The following is a 13,768-nucleotide window of genomic DNA, read 5'->3' on the forward strand; positions in this document are numbered from 1 at the left end:
TTTTCTCATCTGTACAATAATAATAAAAAAAAATACCTGTTGTGCTGACTCATAAGAGCACATGGACTAGCATTTGTAGCAACTAAGAGCTTAAATAACTTTCTGGTCCCTTTAAGTATAAGTGAAGAAAGAGGAGCTGCTGCTAATAACCTGAATATGGCTAAACACTGTTTTTATTCTTCTCCAAAAGCATGTATTTCAAGTTTGCTACAGCAGATAATGTGGAAAGAAAAAATGTGAGAAACAAGAAAAAAAAATGAGAGAGAAGTGTTAAGCATCAGAAGAAACAAATATGAGTTACTGGAAAACAAAGAGAGGAACTCTAAAAGAGCACTCAGAGATACAGTGAAAAGTTCACGTATTTGGAACAGTATAAATTAGGCTTATAATCTGAAGCAAGTTAATGCAAGCAAAGAATTTTAGGGGTTCGGGACCAAAGGGAAAAAAGAAAAGAGAGAAACACTGATTGGGGTAAGCACTGAGAGACAGGAAACATCATGATTTAGTAATTTAAAGCAAAAATAAAAATTTCCTTTTCTCCCATCTCTTCTACAATACCAGTTTATTCCTTGATTCCTTTGCCTAAATTTATACTCCCTCTAGGAGATACTGAGCTGGGCACAATAAACCGATGTCTATAAGAAATCTAAGTTTACTAGAATAAAAGGCCATTAAAAGACAACTTAAAAAAAATCCTACTTTAGTCTATATTAAGAATTTCCTTCTCCATAAAAAACTTCATAATTAGTGAGTATTATAGAGACCAAGTCATACTTAGTAGTACGTGGAGCAGAAGAGGGGAGTGGCAGTAGGATAAGACTACATACCATAAATAACAGAATTATTATTATGATCTAAATATTGTGATCATAAATTATTTTAACACTGAAGAAAAATATTTTATTTACAACCCATTTAACAATGATAAAAAGGTATTTACTGCTCAACTAACCAACAATACACAGACTCTTTATAACCTTAACAAGAATCAGGAAGATTTTAGACTTCTAAGTGCCAAATAAAGATGATGCCCTCAGATAATTCAGACTGACTAAACCTCTTTAAAGAGTTATACTCTCAACACTTTCTGAAGGTTCTGTCCTACTGTGTTCTGAGGCTCAGAACATGTGTTAGAGACCAATGTACCAAACTAGCGTAGGAAAATAACTTCTCATATCTCTACACGTGCCTCCTCTCTGTGAATTCAGATCTTCATTTTCGAACCCCAAAATGGGAGCCACTTTTACTTACTATAGATGAAGTGGGTTGCACACATTTATGAGCCATTAATATCTGTATTTTTACTTTCATTAATTTAGGCAAAATTTCTCCAACCGATGAAGAAACAAAAATAAAGAAACAAAGCTACAAAAAGATTAACTTGTATGAAGTCTACTACACACCTACAGTAGTAAAGTTCAGAGGAAAGAAAATTAAGATTTTAATTGTTTATTATAGTAATTACTTACCTTAGATAGCAACATCTGAGTTATAACTAATTGTTTTTATTTTTATTTTTGAGACACGGTCTGTTACTCAGGTTGGAGTGCTTTGGTGCAACCACAGCTCACTGCAGCCTCAACTTCCTGGGCTCAAGCGATCCTCTCACCTTAGCCTCCCAAGTAGCTGGGACCACAGACACATACTGCCATGCCCAGCCTTGTTTTTATTAAGTACCAATTGGTGCTATGTTAGACAATTAGGTCCAGATAAAATTCCTGGCTGTCTTGGGATTTATATTATGTAGATTTGCTACTTTTTTCATTCATTCATTCAACAAACATGATGTAACTACTATTAATATATATATAAACTATGTTAAGTGCTATTTTAAGAGATTTATTTTATCCAAAGTAGAAAAGGGTAGGCAACTTGCAAACTGTTCAGGTTTGCCTATGTGCCAAGTATTGCATTATACAACCATGAAGGGGGAGAAAAATCCTGTAAGTGGGCCGGGCGCGGTGGCTCATGCCTGCAATCCCAGCACTTTGGGAGGCTAAGGCGGGTGGATCACCTGAGGTCAGGAGTTCGAGACCAGCCTGGCCAAGATGGTGAAACTCCGTCTCTACTAAAAATACAAAAATCGGGCCAGGCGCGGTGGCTCACGCTTGTAATCCCAGCACTTTGGGAGGCCGAGGCAGGCGGATCACGAGGTCAGGAGATCGAGACCACGATGAAACCCCGTCTCTACTAAAAATACAAAAAATTAGCCGGGCGTGGTGGCGGGCGCCTGTAGTCCCAGCTACTCGGAGAGGCTGAGGCAGGACAATGGTGTGAACCCGGGAGGTGGAGCTTGCAGTGAGCCGAGATTGCGCCACTGCACTCCAGCCTGGGCGACAGAGCGAGACTCCGTCTCAAAACAAACAAACAAACAAACAAACAAAACAAACAAACAAAAAAACAAAACAAAAGCAAAAATCAGCCAGGCATAGTGATGGACACCTGTAATCCCAGCTACTTGGGGGGCTGAGGCAGGAGAATCGCTTGAACCCAGAAGGTGGAGGTTGCAGTGCACCAAGATTACGCCACTGCACTCCAGAAACCCTAAAATGAAAGTTATCTGCAAATTCCCAATGTTTATGTATGTGATTCACATTTTTTTTTTCTTTTTTTTTTTTTTGAGACGGAGTTTCACTCTTTGTTGCTCAGGCTGGAGTGCAATGGCATGATCTCGGCTCACTGCAACCTCCACCTCCCGGGTTCAAGCAATTCTCTTGTCTCAGCCTCCTGAGTAGCTGCGATTATAGGTGCCCACCACCACACCCAGCTGATTACTGTATTTTTAGTAGAGATGGGGTTTCACCACGTTGGCCAGGGTGGTCTTGAACTCCTGGGCTCAGGTGATCTGCCTGCTTCAGCCTATGTGATTCACTTTTAAGACTACTACTGACTGGATGTCCTGTAAAGTTCTTACACACTAAATATTAGATCTTAGTTGCATTTCTACAAATTTGGGCTGGGAGCTTCAAAATAAACCCTAGCTGAAGCAATATTCAGAACCAAAGTACTTTCTTATAGTTGTCCTTTGACATAACCTTTAATTCTTTTAATAGACCGCACTAAGCTCTAAATTTCTTCTTTCTGTAATGAAAATAACTTATGCTAGCCATCTGTAATCTAGCTGGCATCTGTAGAGGTCTGACTGCAAATGCAAGTAAACTAGAAGATTTGAGTGCTTCGTCTCAAATTATCAAAACTGTTCTAGCAGTTCTGCCTCAGAAGTATAAAATATGATGCTTCATTTTTAATCACCTTTGGAAAGAAACCTAGACACTGTAAGAGACTTAGAATATGTGGGAAAAAAATAAAGAAGAAAATAATTTAAAAAAAAAAAAAAAGACTTGGCCAGGCACGGTGGCTCACGCCTATAATCCCAGCACTTTGGGAGGCTGAGGCGGGCGGATCACGAGGTCAGGAGATCAAGATCATCCTGGCTAACATGGTGAAACCCCATCTCTACTAAAAATACAAAAAATTAGCCGGGCGTGGTGGTGGGCGCCTGTAGTCCCAGCTACTTGGGAGGCTGAGGCAGGAGAATGGCATGAACCCGGGAGGCGGAGCTTGCAGTGAGCCAAGATCATGCCACTGCACTCCAGCCTGGGCGACAGAGCGAGACTCCGTCTCGGGGATAAAAAAAGAAAAAAAAAAAAAAAGACTTATCTATACTGATTTACTAAAAGACAGGAAACAAAATACGGACTTCACTTTCATCATAGGAACAAAATCACTTGGTATACTCCATTATGACACCCACATGGTCCAAATCCATGCCCTGGCCAAATGAGGGAAAAAACCCTCTTTTTTGTTGTGCTGGCACTAGCACCTGACTGAAGAGCTATTCTCCTTTGAAATTTTTGCAGACTTTTAGCAATCCACATCAGTCGCCTCCCTATGATTTCAAGGTAGCATTATATAATAGCAGTGAACTGGTCTCACTACCTCTGGGGTGTGAACCCTCCAATCTACTCTATATTCTTCCATGACGTTATCCCTTCTAGAACATAACTTTGGTTACTATCATTGCATTATTTGAAATCTACAAATAATGGTTTCCTTAATGCTTAGTGGGCTAGTCCAAACTCCTTTGCCTGAATGGAAAAAGAACTTTTTTGTTAATTAGCTACTAACCTGTTTCCTTCTCCTTCAAAACTTTTACACTATTCATGCTTTTTTTTAATCTTAAAAAAAAAAACTTTATGGTGAAAAACTTCAAATAAATATAAAACCAGAGAAAACCCAATGGTCCCTACCCAGCTTTAATCAACAATCAATTCATGGCCAATCTTATTTTATCTATAACCTCCCTTCCTTCCAGGATTAGTCTACAGCAAAATCCCAAAAATACCAGTTGTGTCTATGACATCTGGTGGGTGGAACTATCCCTTGTTTATCCTTATAATGGGTATAAGGATACATAAGAGGGGCATGTTTATCACGATAGGTCATGGTGATAAGAAATCAAAGGTCATCATTCTTTAGCAAAAGTTCCGATGAACAAAAAGCTTATGCAGTTCAACAATTGCTAGATTTGCTGAGTAATGCTTAGGTTTTACAATTATACACTTGTGATTATTAAAAAAGTCTTAATCACTGAAACATTTTAAGAAAAAAATCACTGTAAACTATTTTTATGACAGGAGTTTGTTGATAAATTTCTTGCATTCTTGGGAATGCAAATTTCTCCTTAGAGCAGAGCTAGCTGCAAGTATATACATGACCCACAGCTGTGACATAGCATTCCTGTATTTGCTATATGCCAATATACAAAAATGAATGACACAGGAGAAACACCCCAAAACAGGCACACAGTGAGTGTGATATTCCATAAATCTGTGTACTAAAGATAAGGAACTGATTATATCACAAAAGTGATGGCTCACATTTGAGGTTGATGGCCAGCTGTTCTTATTTTTAGTGAGCAATCTCTTAGAGTACTTGGAGTCTTAGAGTGCTGACAGACTTAGGGCAAAAAGGCTCACCCACTCTGAGGCACACCTTCCAATGGAAAAATGACTCAATAATAACACTAAGTGTCACAAACCAAAAATATTTTGGATGCATGTGGAAGATTCCTATTTGAACCACAAAAAAAATTACAAAGAAAGTAGCCAGGCATGGTGGTGCACACCTATAGTCCCAGCTACTCAGGAGGCTGAGGTGGGAGGATGGCTTGAGCTGAGGAGGTGACGCCGTGAGCTGAGATTGCGCCGCTGCAATCCAGCCTGGGCAACAGAACCAGAGCCTGTCTAAAAAAAAAAAAAAGTTCAACAGCAATGGGGCTGGGCAGGGTGGCTCACACCTGTATCCTAGCGCTTTGGGAGGCTGACTTAGGAGAATCACTTGAGGCCAGGAGTTTTGAGGCCACCCTGGGCAACACAATAAGACAGCCAGGAATGGTGGTGCACACCTGTAGTCCAAGCTATTTAGGAGGCTGAGGTGGGAAGATCCCGATCCCTTGAGCCTAAGAGTTGAGACTGCAGTGAGCTATGACTGTGCCACTGCACTCCAGCCTGGGTGACAAGGAGATCCTGTCTCCAAAATAAAAAAATAAAAAAATAAAAATAACAGCAATGGAAGACAATGACCAACTCAAACAAACACTAATATACGTCTAGTAGGTTACTGAGCAAAATAAAATCTTCGAAATGGTAAGCACATTTGTCTTCCTAGAAGCCCATAAGGCCAAATGTCTTTGGATCAGCTAGGTAGTGGCTTGTTATGAGATCCAGGACCTTCAACAGTTCCCGTCATCTAAAGCATTAAAAATATTTAACTTATAGATTACAAAAACTTTCTCTGGAAATCTTAATATGAAAAATGATTTTAAAGCCTTGACACATATGCTCATCTTTGATCCAGTTTCAATAAACATTTCAACTGTATTTGGGCCAAAATGCTCATGTCATTAATTAACTTATAATAAATTAGTCCCAGGAAACTGATAAAATAGTACTTTTTAGTTAGGAATACAACTGGTATAAACTGCTTTAATTCTTATACAAAATATAATTACAACCATATACCATATTTAAACTCTCCCATTTATGTTACTCTCTTTTAATCATCTGTTAGTTTTCCTGTCATATCAGAGTTTGACCCCAAACAAAGCCCAGAATTCTAGCACTAAACAGAGTGAAGCAAAACACAGACTATCTTGGATTTCCACAAATTTGCTATTTTCCTTTTCATTAAAACATCTATTTATAAACTTATTTTTTCCTCAGTAAAACAGTTCCAAATCCTGAACATTATTGTTTTTGAATACTGTATTTCCTTTTCCAATACTCAGTAACCAATAACAAAAAAATTTTAAAAAAAATCCATGCTCCAGATTTTTAACAAATCCATTGAAGACCACCATTAATAACTTAAAAGCAGTGGTTCTCAATTTTTTGGAGAAAAACGCTTGTTTTTTCTTCTAAGTTTAAAAATTTTCCATCTGTTGATGAGGAAAATACAGTAAAAAAAATACACTACGGAGAACTAGTACTTCTTCCGCACAATATGCTTCCATTTTATGTCCTTAAGGACCATTACCTATTTAGCCAAGACAGGACTAAACAATGTATATCCTGGTATATATATAAATACATGGAATGATACTACTATGGGGGAAAAGGAAAACCAAGATCCCTGCTCTAGAAAGGGTTCCCCTTTCACCTGTTGTGCCAAGCAGCAAACTATCATTAAGTTGCCTTGCAGAAGCAATGACAGCCTCATACTCATCCCTGAATTCTTAAAAACAACACCCCCCGCCCCGAAAAAACACACACGACGAATGGCTCTTCAATGAATTAAGAATTTAAGAATCTACTGAGATTCAAGACTGCTTTTCACATTTTGAATTCCAACTCTTCATACATCTGAATATGAAAGTAAAAAGGAAATCTAGTAGCAATCCATTTGTTCTAGTACCAATATTCAAAAACATCCTAAGCATAACTACCTTGTGACTGTTTTTCTAGAAGATTTCAGACTTAATACTTAGCTATTATTTGAGCACACATACTCATTCCTCAGAAAGCTGCAGAGACAAAATTTGACGTAAAACTTGTAGGTCTCGGCCAGGCGCAGTGGCTCACGCCTGTAATTCCAGCACTTTGGGAGGCCAAGGTGGGCAGATCACAAGGTCAAGAGTTTGAAAACATCCTGGCCAAAATGGTGAAACCCCATCTCTACTAAAAATATAAAAATTGGCTGGGCATGGTGGCACGTGCCTGTAGTCCCAGCTACTCGGGAGGCTGAGGTAGGAAAATTGCTTGAACCCGGGAGGCAGAGGTTGCAGTGTGAAAAGATCACGCCATTGCACTCCAGCCTGGGCGACAGAGCCAGACTCCGTCTCAAAAACAAAACAAAACAACACAAAACAACACAAAAACAAACAAAAAATGAAACTTCTAGGTCTCTGCTGTATACTCTTTCCTGAACTGCAGCCAGTCTGGGATAAAGGAAGTCCCAAACTGACTGAAAGGCAAGGTATTGATGTTTGGAAGAGGCCAATTAACTTAAATAAATAAATAAAATACACACACACACACCCCACCCCCCCACCCGAAGAAGCTAGAATTTACAATCACTCCCATAAGGGATAACATCTGAAAAACATTCATCCTCTTCCTTCATCGGTGTTCCAGATCCAGAAGGCCCATGTAATTCTAGGCAAAGAATCCTAGAGAAAAAAGATCAAAACTACAGATGGGCAGCAATAAAGTCAGGGGGAGAGAGAAGGGCAGATTATATCAGTAGAGGTGGAAGCCTCCTTAAATAAGGTCTGATATTTATAAGATACCTTTTCAGAAATTCAACCATATCATAAAATGTTACCTATTGCATACTGAACACACTATTACATTAATTAATCCATTTGCTTCCTCAATCTTCTTTTCAGGAATGCTCTCCAGAATCTGTATAGACTTCTTTATAATATTAAAATTTCTCTCTTAGTATAAACTCATTATGTATCTATGTAGGCTACTCTTTTTTCAGTTGATTGGAAATAGCAGGTGATGATCAGGAGAGGAAATGGGCTCAGAGGGCAAGCAGTATCAACAGGAAAAGACTGAAACATCTGATTATGTTCACTAGTCTGCTTTCCCAGGATCCATGATAGCCAAGTCTATGAATACTTTTATTTTAAAATTTAAAACTTTCTATTATGGGCTGGGCATGGTGGTTCATGCCTGTAATCCCAAAGCTTTGGGAGGCTGAGGCATGAGAATCTCTTGAGGCCAGGAGTTCAAGGCCAGCTGGGCAACATAGCAAGACCTTGTTTCAAATAACATATGAAAGTAAAATGGTATAAAGAAGTCCATTTATTCATCATCTAGTATCGACAATGACCAACTAATAAGTTGATTGTTTCATCTATTATCTCCTCTCTATCTAAAGCAAACCCCAGATAACATTTCATTTCATCCATAAATATTTCAGCATGTATCTCCAAAAGATAAAGACTTGTTTAAAAAACAAAATGTGGGCTGGGCATGACGGCTCATGCCTGTAGACCCAGAGCTTTGGGAGGCTGAGGCGTGAGACCACTTGAGGCCAGGAGTTCAATCAAGACCAGCCTGGGCAACATAGTGAGACCCTCACCTGTACAAGATATTTTTTAAAAAATTAGCTGGGTGTGGTACCACATATCTGTAGTCCTAGCTACATTGGAGGTTGAGGTGGGAGGACTGCTTGAGCCCAGTGGTTTAAGGTTACAACGAACAATGATTGTGCCACTGCACTCTTGCCTGAGCGACAGAGTACGTACGACCTTGTCTCTTAAAAAAAAAAAAAAAAAGAAAAACACCCAAAGCTGTGCATTGTAGTTTGCTTCTTATTTTTTTGGTGGTGGGGGAAAAGGGAAGATAACTTTAGTGTACCATTTTGTCCTTTCCTAGAATGCCCATATCTAAAATACTATCTTCTAATAGGAATTCCTTATAGCACTCTACAACCTCACTCCAACCCCAAAGTATTAAAAAGAAAAACAAACAACAAAAAAACCAAACCTGAACTAATGAACAATCTGGTGTTATATAACTTACTTTGAGGGCACGTAAAGACAAATGTATCTCAAAATTCTAGAGTTAAACAAACCAAAAAACCACATGTGACTCTGGTCAGCATACACAATACCCTAAAGCCACATCAAATAATACAATTTCAGGATCCAGTGTTTGTAAAGGACCCTGGATCCTGAAAAGGAGACTTGTTTCCTTAAAACTTTCTTTATTAAATTTTTAAATATGATTATATTTATATAGTAAGCACTGGTATACCTGTGAAGTCAGAGGCCTCAAATTTTAACTAGATACCAATTATTCCTTTGTTAACAGTTGGCTCTTTTCATATAACCAATGAAGTATTGAAAATCAGGTGTTATTTACAGCATATGAACATTACTAATTCTAAGTAAAGTTCAGATAGAGTTTAGAGAACTGATCAAATACTCGTAACAATAACCACTTCCAAAATAAAGGAAGCATTTACTGGATGCTTACGTTGCACCAGCCACTGTTCCTTTAACCACTTCTCATGCATTAGCTCATATAATGCTCATATGTTTAAGAGAAAAGTATTATTCCTATTAGGCCAAAGAATTAAACTAATCTTGGCCAAAACCAAAGCAAGAAAACCACAGCTGGAATCCTCACATTCTTAATCACTATTTCTTCACCTTTGGTATATCTTGATTTAGTATTTTTAAAGACTATATTAGTCATTAGAAAGTGATGTATTGCTGAAATATGATAACTTTAAGATACTGTAATTAGGAAGGATAAAACATTTAATATTTAACAGGTACAAGACTTTAAAAGTTTTAATATTTAAAACACATAAAATCAAATAACTTGGATTTTAAATGACGAAGTTAAAAAATATACAACATCCTTTCTAAATAACTTACATTTCAGGTCTAAGGGCAAACCATTCAAGAAATGTTAACTGATGAGCTCTCTACACTTCAAGTAGCACCAGTGTCCCAAGTGTACCTGAAATTCCCAGAGACAAACATGGTCTGACATTTGAAGAGAGAGAATTTTGGCCAGGTGCGGTGGCTCACCTGAAGTTAGAAGTTCAAGACCAGCCTGACCAACAAGGTGAAACCCTGTCTCTACTAAAAATATAAAAATTAGCTGGGCGTGGTGGCAGGCACCTGTAGTCCCAGCTACTTGGGAGGCTGAGACAGCAGAATTGCTTCAACCTGGGATGCCTAGGTTGCAGTGAGCTGAGATCACGCCACTGCACTCAGCCTGCGAAACAGAGTGAGACTCCATCTCAAAAAAGAGAGAGAATTTTTACTGGAGAAAGAAAGTCTCTTATCTCAAACTGCTTATATTAAGCCAAGAAATTCTGGTTCCAAAAAAAAAAAAAAAAAAAAAGAAGAACAGAAATTTCCACATTCCTCTTCTACAATGTAAAAATATTAGTTAGTGAAAAATCTAGAAGGAAATAGTTTTAGTAAATGAACTAACCTAAATGCTTCTTGTGCTAAAAGGGGAAGTATCGACACAATATCACTCTGAAAATTCATGATGACTCTGCTGGGTCTAACATATAGGGACAGGGAGAGAACCAGCTGGAAGACGCTAGGATAGAAGCTCAATGTTTCTGATTATACCCAGCTTCATAAATTTCACTTACTAACCATTTAAGTATTTTACATAATTATAAAACAAAACCTAATCCCTGAAAAATCTGAAAGTAAAATGTAACAAATTAACCTCACTGTGTATCAAACTGGTGGCATAACCATAGAGAACTATTCTAAGGGGGATTTCAAAATACTGTAATCTGACTGTACATGGTCATGTGCCACATAATATTTCAGTCAAGGATGGACCACATACGATAATGATCCCATAAGACTGTAATGGCGCTGCCCTACAAAGGTATACCACTTTTTATCTTTTATACCATATGTTTACTTTATCTTTTCTATTTTTAGATACACAAATGCTTACCACTGTGCTACAACTGCGTATAGTATCCAGTGGTCACATGCTGTACAGATTTGTAGCCCAAGAGCAATGGGCTATACCATATAGCTTAGGTGTACCATCTAGGTTTATGTTAGTACATTCTAGATGTTCACACAATGACGAAATCACCTGACAACACACTTCTCAGAAAATATGCTCATCAAGTGAGGCATGACTATCTCTCTCTCTAAAGGGATATACCCTATAGGCAAAAAGACATGAGAAAACAAAACAAAAAACTACTTTCCAGTAATCATATTGTTCTGTCACTCTAAAACTGTAGTGTGTGTATTGTGGCACAAAACAAAGAGAAATTACATTGGTGTTAGTGAAAACCAAGATTTTGGGCATAGGGAAAGGGAGAAAGATTAGGTTTACATAAACATCATGTAGTACTGAGTTTGAAACGCAGCTTTTAAAATACCAACAGCTGATATTTTTAAAAAGAAATAAAATACTTTTAAACTTTGTCCATTGCAAAATCTAGAAACAAGGCCCAATCCAAGAGCAATGAACACTCCTACCATCCATACTGTGATTTCTAAGTACCATTTCTCATTAAAAGAACGAAGAGGTTTCTGCAGAAACGGCTGATTCCAGGTTTGGGGCAAAAAATGTACAAAATTATCCTAGAACATCTAGTAATAGTAGGAAGCAAGGAAACAAGTGAGGAAAGTACTAACAATGAATCAAAAGAATTTAGTAGCCAACAGACAAAGGTAGGACAACCTGAATGTCAAAAATAGTAACTGCCAGAGATTGTAACATATCAAACACGTTTAAAACCATGAGTACACAATAATAATACTTCATTCACGTCTTTAGACGTTCCTAAGTTACCAACCCATTACTTTGAAAACTGGTAAACAAGGGGGTAAAAAACCCAAGTGCTTATCTTACCTTCTGTATATAAACTATCTTAGTATAGCCAAATAAAAATCAGGGTGAGTATTCCAGACAATAAATGAAGAAGTAATAAAATATCATCTAACGCGAAGTAAATCATGAATATAGGCCAGTGATTCTCAAAAAGGGTGGTTTGAGAATGCCTGAAGTCCTCTAGATTCTGTCAGAGGGTTATATGAGGTCTTCCATTTTCCAATCAATCATCTGTACAAGGCCAGATTTTCTTCAGTCTTCAACCAAAACAACTTATCACAAGAAATTAAATGCAGAAGGAGTTATGAGAAAGCAGCTGTCTTCTATTAAGTCAGACATTAAAGAGATTTGCAAAAATGTCAAACGATACTTATAAAATTAAAAATGTTATTTTTATTAAAAAATCACATTACTTGTATTAGCAGGCTTTATTACTCTTATTTTAATATTAATAAATAACTTAAAATTTTTCTCAGTTTCAGTTTCTAATATGGTAAATCTTGACATAATTCACACAAACAAAAGCTCTTCCAGGTCTTCAATTTTTAAGACCACAAAGTTTGATCTAGTCAATGAATAACAACAGCTGCTTAACATTACATAGACAAGCAGAAATTATGTAACTCTTAATGGAAATACACAGTACTATTATAAAATATGCTTACAATCTAGCTAATCACTAATTTACATGAAATACAGGTGGGGGGAGGTTGTTTAATAGAGGAATGTGTGAAATGATTATTCAGCCTTCAAAATCCAGAGTAAGAACTCTACAAAATAATGAATTTCTTTAACAAGAATCCTACACAGAAAAAACAGAAAGAATCTATAAAGATTCAAACTTACCAATCAGTTGCAATGTATGGATCTTATCCTGAACAAATGGAACCTTTTATTTATTTATTTATTTATTTTTATTATACTTTAGGGTTTTAGGGTACATGTGCACAATGTGCAGGTTTGTTACATAGAACCTTTTAAACTAACAGTTTAATAAACTCCAAAGTATTTTTCTATTTTGTAGTAATTGGAGTTAATAATAAAAAATTAAAAAATTAATCAAATCTATACCTATCCCTTCCCTTACTACCACCTAATGGGAAAAGAAAAAAGACATTCTAAAAACTGCTCATTTGGAAATGGGGGTTCAGAGATGTGAACAGATAAATTGCGGCACAGGAGACTCCAGAATAAGAAGAGCTCTATCAAGAAAAACTAGGTTGCTAGGTAGTGACTGAAAGTCTCACAATCCTCTACAATTATGGTGAGCATATAATTTATGGTCCAAATTGAGACATTTCTGAGAGTGAAAGGGGTGCTATTACTAATTATGCTAGGATAGCAGGTATAAACCAGGACTGTCCCAAGGAAAGTAAAACATGTGGTCACTATCTATACAAGATTAATTTTTTTTTTTTGAGACATAGTTTCGCTCTTGTTGTCCAGGCTGGAATACAATGGCACAATCTCAGCTCACTGCAATTTACGCCACCTGGGTTTGAGCGATTCTCCTGCCTCAGCCTCCCGAGTAGCTGAGATTATAGGCATGCGCCACCACGCCTGGCTAATTTTCTGTTTTTAGTAAAGATGGGGTTTCTCCACGTTGGTCAGGCTGGTCTCAAACTCCAGACCTCAGGTTATTTGCCCACCTTGGCATCCCAAAGTGTTGGGATTACAGGCATGAGCCACCACGCCCAGCCAAAAGATTTTAAAATTAATTTTCACAAGAGATATTTGACATAATCCTTTGGGGGTAACTATTTGCCATAGAAACATATTCCTAGTATTAAAGTGTTTTAAAAAAATGAGGTGTACTATTAAAAAAACTGTTTTTCATCTCCCTTGGCTGGCATGGTCATTTCATGAAGTGGGTATGTTTACTTCTCTTGTTGCTCAGTGTACTATTGCAAACTTCC

The 13,768-nt window shown here is 37.4% G+C and overlaps 1 protein-coding gene across 20 annotated transcripts in view; it reads right to left on the bottom strand.

Annotated features, from left to right (window-relative positions):
* The window catches only part of SETD5 (SET domain containing 5), an 81,137-nt gene that overhangs the window by 57,714 nt on the left and 9,655 nt on the right, over nt 1–13,768 (bottom strand). The gene's annotated exons all lie outside the window — the stretch shown is intronic.

This window comes from Symphalangus syndactylus, chromosome 21, assembly GCF_028878055.3.
Source record: "Symphalangus syndactylus isolate Jambi chromosome 21, NHGRI_mSymSyn1-v2.1_pri, whole genome shotgun sequence".
NCBI classification, from domain to species: Eukaryota; Metazoa; Chordata; class Mammalia; order Primates; family Hylobatidae; genus Symphalangus; species Symphalangus syndactylus.